Consider the following 7,016-nt stretch of genomic DNA (forward strand, 5'->3'; position numbering starts at 1 on the left):
GGCTATTTGACCAAGAAGGAGAGTGATGATGCTGCAGAAGATGACCTGGCCTACACAATCACCCAACCTCAACCTAATTGAGCGTTGATGCAGCGACTGTTGGATCAGCGACCGTTAGCAACCATTGGAGCAGCGACTGTTGGATCAGCGACCGTTAGCAACCGTTGATGCAGCAACTGTTGGATCAGTAACCGTTAGCAACCATTGGAGCAGCGACTGTTGGATCAGCGACCATTAGCAACCGTTGGAGCAGCGACTGTTGGATCAGCGACTGTTGGATCAGCAACTGTTAATGACCAGTGGAGCAGCGACCATTAGCAACTGTAGGAGCAGCGACCGTTGGAGCAGCGACCGTTGGAGCAGCGACCGTTGGAGCAGCGACCGTTGGAGCAGCGACCATTAGCAACTGTTGGAGCAGCGACCATTAGCAACTGTTGGAGCAGCGACCGTTGGAGCAGCGACCGTTGGAGCAGCGACCGTTGGAGCAGCGACCGTTGGAGCAGCGACCGTTGCATCAGCGACTGTTAATGACCAGTAGAGCAGCGACCATTAGCAACAGTTGGAGCAGCGACCATTGGAGCAGCGACTGTTGGAGCAGCGACCATTAGCAACCATTGGAGCAGCGACCGTTGGAGCAGCGACCGTTGGAGCAGCGACCATTAGCAACTGTTGGAGCAGCGACTGTTGGAGCAGCGACCGTTGGAGCAGCGACCATTGCATCAGCGACTGTTAATGACCAGTGGAGCAGCGACCATTAGCAACTGTTGGAGCAGCGACCATTGGAGCAGTGAGAGTCTGATGAGGAACGGGCTGTCTTAACGTAGTGAGTTAGGTCATACATTGTGGGCTGGATAGACGCAATCTATCTACCGTCTTCACAACTGGTCATTGATTTATTTGCCTCATAAAATAACAGTTAATAAATAATATTGTTTATATTGCTGCGATTTAGAATAGCCTATGTCTAGGCAAGGCTAGTCTTTCATTCTTGTTATTTTTGAAAGCGGCAACTTTAGGACAATTTCTCAGGCTAGAATGTTTGGGAAATAAGATAGACTACTGTTCATTATGTTACCTTTGCATTAAATCTTATACAATAGGCCTAGTAGGAGGATTGGTTATTAGCCATTAGGTTTTCAAACTCGGATGGAGGGATTATCCCGACCTGGATGGATCATTTATTTCTTAATAAGTTTAAACTTGATTCAACTTGTCATTTGATTTTAGTATAGGATTCAGATATTGTTTGTTCGCTTTCATTATTAGTCCCCTGACAAATGTTTTAGGCTATTCAAAAAACGTATTGATATGGAACTCGGTTAGATTCATTGTTTGATCGGGTGAAAACCATGCATAAAATGATAAAAGCGTAACCTATAGCCCAAAGTCATATTTCTATTGAATGGAGAGAGAAGCTAAATTACAGTGCATTCCGAAAGTACTCAGACCCCTTCACTTTTTCCAAATTTTGTTACGTTACAGCCTTATTCTAAAATGAATTCCATAAATGTTTTTCACCAATCTACACACAATACCCCATAATTACAAAGGAAAATCAGGTTTTTAGAATTTTGCAAATTTATCAATTAAAAAAACAGAAATACCTTATTTAAATGCAATTGATTGGACATGATTTGCAAAGACACATCTGTCTATGTATGGTCCCACAGTTGACAGTAAATGTCAGAGCAAAAACCAAGCCATGAGGTCGAAGGAATTGTTTATAGAGCTCCGAGACAGGACTGTGCTGAGGCACAGATCTGGGGAAGGGTACCAAAAATGTTCTGCTGCATTTAAGGTCCCCAAGAACTCAGTGGCCTCCATCATTCCTAAATGGAAGAAGTTTGGAACCACCTAGACTCTTCCTAGAGCTGGCCGTTTACTGAGGAGTGGCTTCCATCTGGACACTCTACCATAAAGACCTGATTTTAGTGGAGTGCTGGAGCTCTGTCAAAGTGACCACCAGGTTCTTGCTCACCACCCTGACCAAGGCCCTTCTCCCCCAATTGCTCAGTTTGTCAGGGCGGTGAGCAAGAACCTGGTGGTCACTTTGACAGAGCTCCAGAGTTCCTCTGTGGAGATGGGAGAACCTTCCAGAAGGACAACAATCTCTGCAGCACTCTACTAATCAGGTCTTTATGGTAGAGTGTCCAGATGGAAGCCACTCCTCAGTAAAAGGCACATGACAGCCTGCTTGGAGTTTGCCAAAAGGCACCTAAAAGACTCTCAGACCATCTGATGAAACCAAGATTGAACGCTTTGGACTGAATACCAAGCTTCACGTCTGGAGGAAACCAGGGACCGCTCATCACCCGTTAATACGGTAAAGCATGGTGGTGGCAGCATCATGCTGTAGGGATGTTTTTCAGTGGCAGGGATTGGGAGACTAGTCAGGATCGAGGGAAAGATGTACGGAGCAAAGTACAGAGAGATCCTTGATGAGAACCTGCTCCAGAGCCCTCAGGACCTCAGACTGGGGCAAAGGGTCACCTTCCAACAGGACAACGACCCTAAGCACACAGCCAAGACAACACAGGAGTGGCTTCAGAACAACTCTCTGAATGTCCTTGAGTGGCCCAGCCAGAGCCTAGAATTGAACCCGATCAAACATCCCTGGAGAGACCTGAAAATAGCTGTGCAGTGACACTCCCCGTCCAACCTGACAGAGCTTGAGAGGATCTGCAGAGAAGAATGGGAAAAACTCCCCAAATACAGGTGTGCCAAGCTTGTAGTGTCATACCCAAGAAAACCCAAGCTGTAATTGCTGCCAAAGATACTTCAACAAAGTACTGAGTAAAGGGTCTGAATACTGAAGTAAATGTAATATTGCAGTTTTTCCATTTGAATACATTTGCAAACAATTCTAAAAACCTGTTTTTGCTGTATCATTATGGGTTACTATGTGTAGACTGGTGAGGGGAAAAAACGATTTAATCAATTATAGAGTAAGGCTGTAACATAACAAAATGTGGAAAAAGTGAAGGGGTCTGAATACTTTCTGATGCACTGTAGGCTATTTTTTTAACAGCTAGACACAAGATAGTGAAACAGTGTCCATAAGAATAAATAAAAAATAGGTTTAAGCTATAGCCCAAGGCCCATGCATCTGACAGAGAGAGCGAGAGATTAACAATATTTCCTGACTGGACAGTTTGTGTTGATTTGGTGAAATGCTCCGCTCTGTCTGGCCTACATTCCTCTCTTGCGTTGTGTATATAACATATTTATTGAAATAAGCTACAGCAAATAGGAATAGGCTTATTACTCAGAATGTCACTTGTGTGCTGCCATGATGCGCAGTGCCAGTCAAGTGCACATCACGATGTCGTCACCATGGACGATGGCTGTCAATCATCATTGATAGACGATGCTATTGTAATATCGCCCAACCCTACTCTACTGTACCTTTTCCACTTTTTCCATCCACTTCAATATCAGTCTCTCTCTCCTTCTATCTCTAATCTCTATCCCTCCCTCTCTCTTTCTCTGATATCCTTCCTCCCTCTTTCCCTCTCTCTCCCCTCAGCAGTCCTCTGGGCTCTCTCCCACAGGTAGTGTGTAAAGAGCAGACAGTAGCGTTGGCAGAGGCATTACTGTAAAAGAACAGGACATCTCCACTGCCACTCTCTCTGCCCTAGTGTTCGATGAGGAGATACACAGAGGACAACATTTGGAACAGTATGACAGTGTGCCTTTGTGCCAATGTTCTGGATCCATCATGAGGTACAATATTCCCTTGTACTCATGGCAGTGACGTTACAACCATGGCATGGACAGACAGGACGTATTACCCTGCCTGCTTTGTGTTGTCTAGGTGAAATCCATCCATTTCCAGCACAGATAAAGAGTACACAGATAGATAAACAGACAACACGCACACGCACAAAAACAGATGCTTTTCCCCTTACCCAAGTGTCGTCATAGTAACGATGGTGTACCAGAATGAGGCTGGGATGCTGGTGAACTTGCTCGACGTGGAACCTTTCTCGGCGTAGAACATAACGGTAGCGAAGATAATAATGGCCATGGTGAGGGAGAAGAGGAGGAAGCCCAGCTCTGAGGCGCAGCTCTTCAGCGTGTACCCCAGGATGCGCAGCCCTTGAGAGTGACGGGAGAACTTGAAGATACGGAAGACCCGGAAGACCCGGAGCGTCACGAAGGCCCCGCTCACATCCTCGTTGTCTGTCATCACCAAGCCAATGTAGTAGGGCAAGATGGCCACCACGTCGATGATGCTCATCACGCTGCGCATGAAGCGGTAGCGGCTTGGCGCAGCAAACAGTCTCATGAGGTACTCTACTGTGAAGATGAGGACGCAGGCCGTGTCCATGCAGAAGAAGGCTACTGTGTAGCGATCGCCGCACGTCACCTCTTTGGTGTTAGGGGTGGCACCGCAAGGCACCGTCTCCACCACGTTGGTGAGGACTGAGATGGCGATGAAGAAGCCGGTGACATAGTAGAACACCAGGGCCATGGTGGAGGTGTGAGGGTTCTCGAAGGCCCTCCACATGGTCTCTCTGAACGTCATATTGGGAAGCTTGGCATCTTTCTTGTCCTCGTCATCGTCCATCAGTCTCTCTTGGTTCTCACGCCTACGGTCCTTGTACTCTTCGTAGCAGCAGTCTCCAATGATCTCAGGGATGATCCCGAAGAAGGACAGCTCTTCGTCGTAGGACGTGATGCACTCGGAGCGGGGGTAATGCAGCTTGCCCGTGCGATAGAAGTTGAGAACAGCGCGGAACACATCCGCGTCTCGGTCAAAAAAGTACTCTTTGGTCTCCTCATTGTAGAAAAACTCTTTCTCTGAACTGCCCAGTAAGGTGTCGGGATATCTATCTAGCGTATTCCTCCAGGTCTCAAATCGGCGTCCACTTACATTGAGGACGATGAGCTCGTCTGCGCGTTTGTTTTTCTCGGTGGGGGCGATGGGCATGGGCATGTTGGCCACGGGCATCCAGCCAATAGCAGCAGCGCGGGCGAAGGGCAGCCACGCCGCTACTCCCGACGCCATGGTGAGTCTGGCTTGGGGCGAGGACAGGGACAAGTCCACCAGCACCTTCACAACCAGCTTGGCTTCAGCTCACTCACCATCTGGAGAGAGGCAGGGGTGGGGGAGACTGTGGGGGAGGGGTGAGAGAGAGGGGAAAGGTGGGAAGGGGAGACGGCGGGGGTTAGGGAAGACAGCAGGAAAGATGGGAGGGGGAGACAGAGGGGGAGAGGGGTGAGAGAGAGACAGTGGGGGAAAGGTGGGAGGGGAAGAGAGAGGGAGAGAAATGGATGCATTATAATTAAAAAACAACATTATTTTTAAAATGTAAATGAACAAGGTAGTGTCAAGGTGAAATAGTAGGGTAGTATAAATGTAAAACATAGAAAATATGCATACCAACTTAATTATACGAAAACACAATTCCATGTAATAGACACCTGGAAGGAGTACATTACTTCCAATAGGAATAACCCTACAGTATCTTAATCTGATCATGATACGTGTAATTTAAGCCTAGAGCACATTGCAATATCCTTTAAAGATCCATTCCCCACAATTACTCTGATGTAATATAATACATGGAAATAGCATGTACTTTTTCCCTCTATTGGGTTACAGGGTTTGCTCTTCTGTGCATGATACAAATATAATAGCCAGATAGGATTGTTCAGGGTCTTCCTGCTCGCTCTTTCCATGTCATGGGAGGTTTCACATTCATAACAAATCATATTTTCTCCTTCACATCTTGGCAGACCAAGACATAGCCTACAGTTTTTTTTTAAAACAGTGCGTAGTTCTAATTCAGTGGCCTAAATTCTAGTAGAACCCGTTGTTAAAGACGGCTCCGAGGTGCAGCCCGCGGACTGGCAGTCAAGTTATTCAGTACCTGTTGAGTCAAAACTAACAGAACATTTCCAAAGGGTGTGCAACCCATTGTTTCCTTTGGAGGAATAGCCAGTGGCTAAATAAATGGATACCTTGTCATCTCGAATTTAGGTTCTACTGACATTGTTGTATTTGCCCCTCAATTTCTCAGTTTGATTTTTTTTTATCCATCTATATATAGACAAACATAACCAAGCCCTATAAAATGGCCTACGACTTTGTCAGTTCTCTCAAAATCGAAAGCTTTTACAGTCATTTGGCTGCATTAGTGTTATGAGAATACAGATGCTGCCTTGCTGAAGCAAACTAAACCAATTCTTACATAAACATCAGTCATTTAGGTTTCTGTTCATGGTAATACAATGCACTTACCCATGCACATTTCTGCATCCACAAAAATAAGAGCTTTTCCTGGGGCTAACTACTTGTAGAGCAGCTGTTGCGCCGTAGGTTGGTTACCTTTTAGAGTGTCCCTCCGAATCCACATATGAAGTTGAAATAAAAGGAGAATAACATAGCAGGATGCGATTTGGCAAGAATTGTAAGCGAAAGCACTGGAGTTTAAAACAACTGTCCAACGTTTTTCATTCAGTTTCCATTGCGAGAAAGAAGGGATAATCCCACTACTCCGACGCAAGGCTTTCGCTCCACCGCCTCTGCTGTGGGAAGCGGTAAACTACACTGAGGATCGCTCTCCTTCTAGCACATTTTAGAGTGCTGGACAGGGGTAGGCTTATCTTTCTCCGTTATCTCACTCTAATAAACGCCCCATATCTGCTTCTCTCTCTGTCGGTCTTGCTTCATCTCTCTTGCTTTCTCTCTCTCTCTCTCTCTCGCTCTCTCTCTGTCTGTCTGTCTGTCTCTCTCTCTGTCTCTCTCTCTCTTTCTCCGTCACTCCTTCTATTTATTTCCCTGACTGCTCGTTCTAGCGGTTAAATTGTCGGTTTGCCTCCGTGTGCAGCCGAGGACAGCGGGAAGAGAGAAACGCTTCGCAGCAGTGTCCGCCTTTTACCAAAAGCGCGGCAGGAAACCAATAGCCTTGGGACTCAGAACGAGGCATCAAGAAGGACAAGGTTAACCATTTCACGGATGAAAAAGAGAACATTTAAATGATTTGATCTTCATCCTCTTCTACTTGTTT

General features: G+C 46.3%; 1 pseudogene; it reads right to left on the reverse strand.

Moving 5' to 3' along the window:
• Positions 1 to 314: 314 nt before the first annotated feature.
• LOC118372211 (potassium voltage-gated channel subfamily D member 3-like) lies at positions 315 to 5,108 on the reverse strand (annotated as a pseudogene).
• Positions 5,109 to 7,016: the final 1,908 nt, after the last annotated feature.

The sequence above is a fragment of the Oncorhynchus keta genome, chromosome 27 (genome assembly GCF_023373465.1).
Source record: "Oncorhynchus keta strain PuntledgeMale-10-30-2019 chromosome 27, Oket_V2, whole genome shotgun sequence".
Lineage (NCBI taxonomy): Eukaryota > Metazoa > Chordata > Actinopteri > Salmoniformes > Salmonidae > Oncorhynchus > Oncorhynchus keta.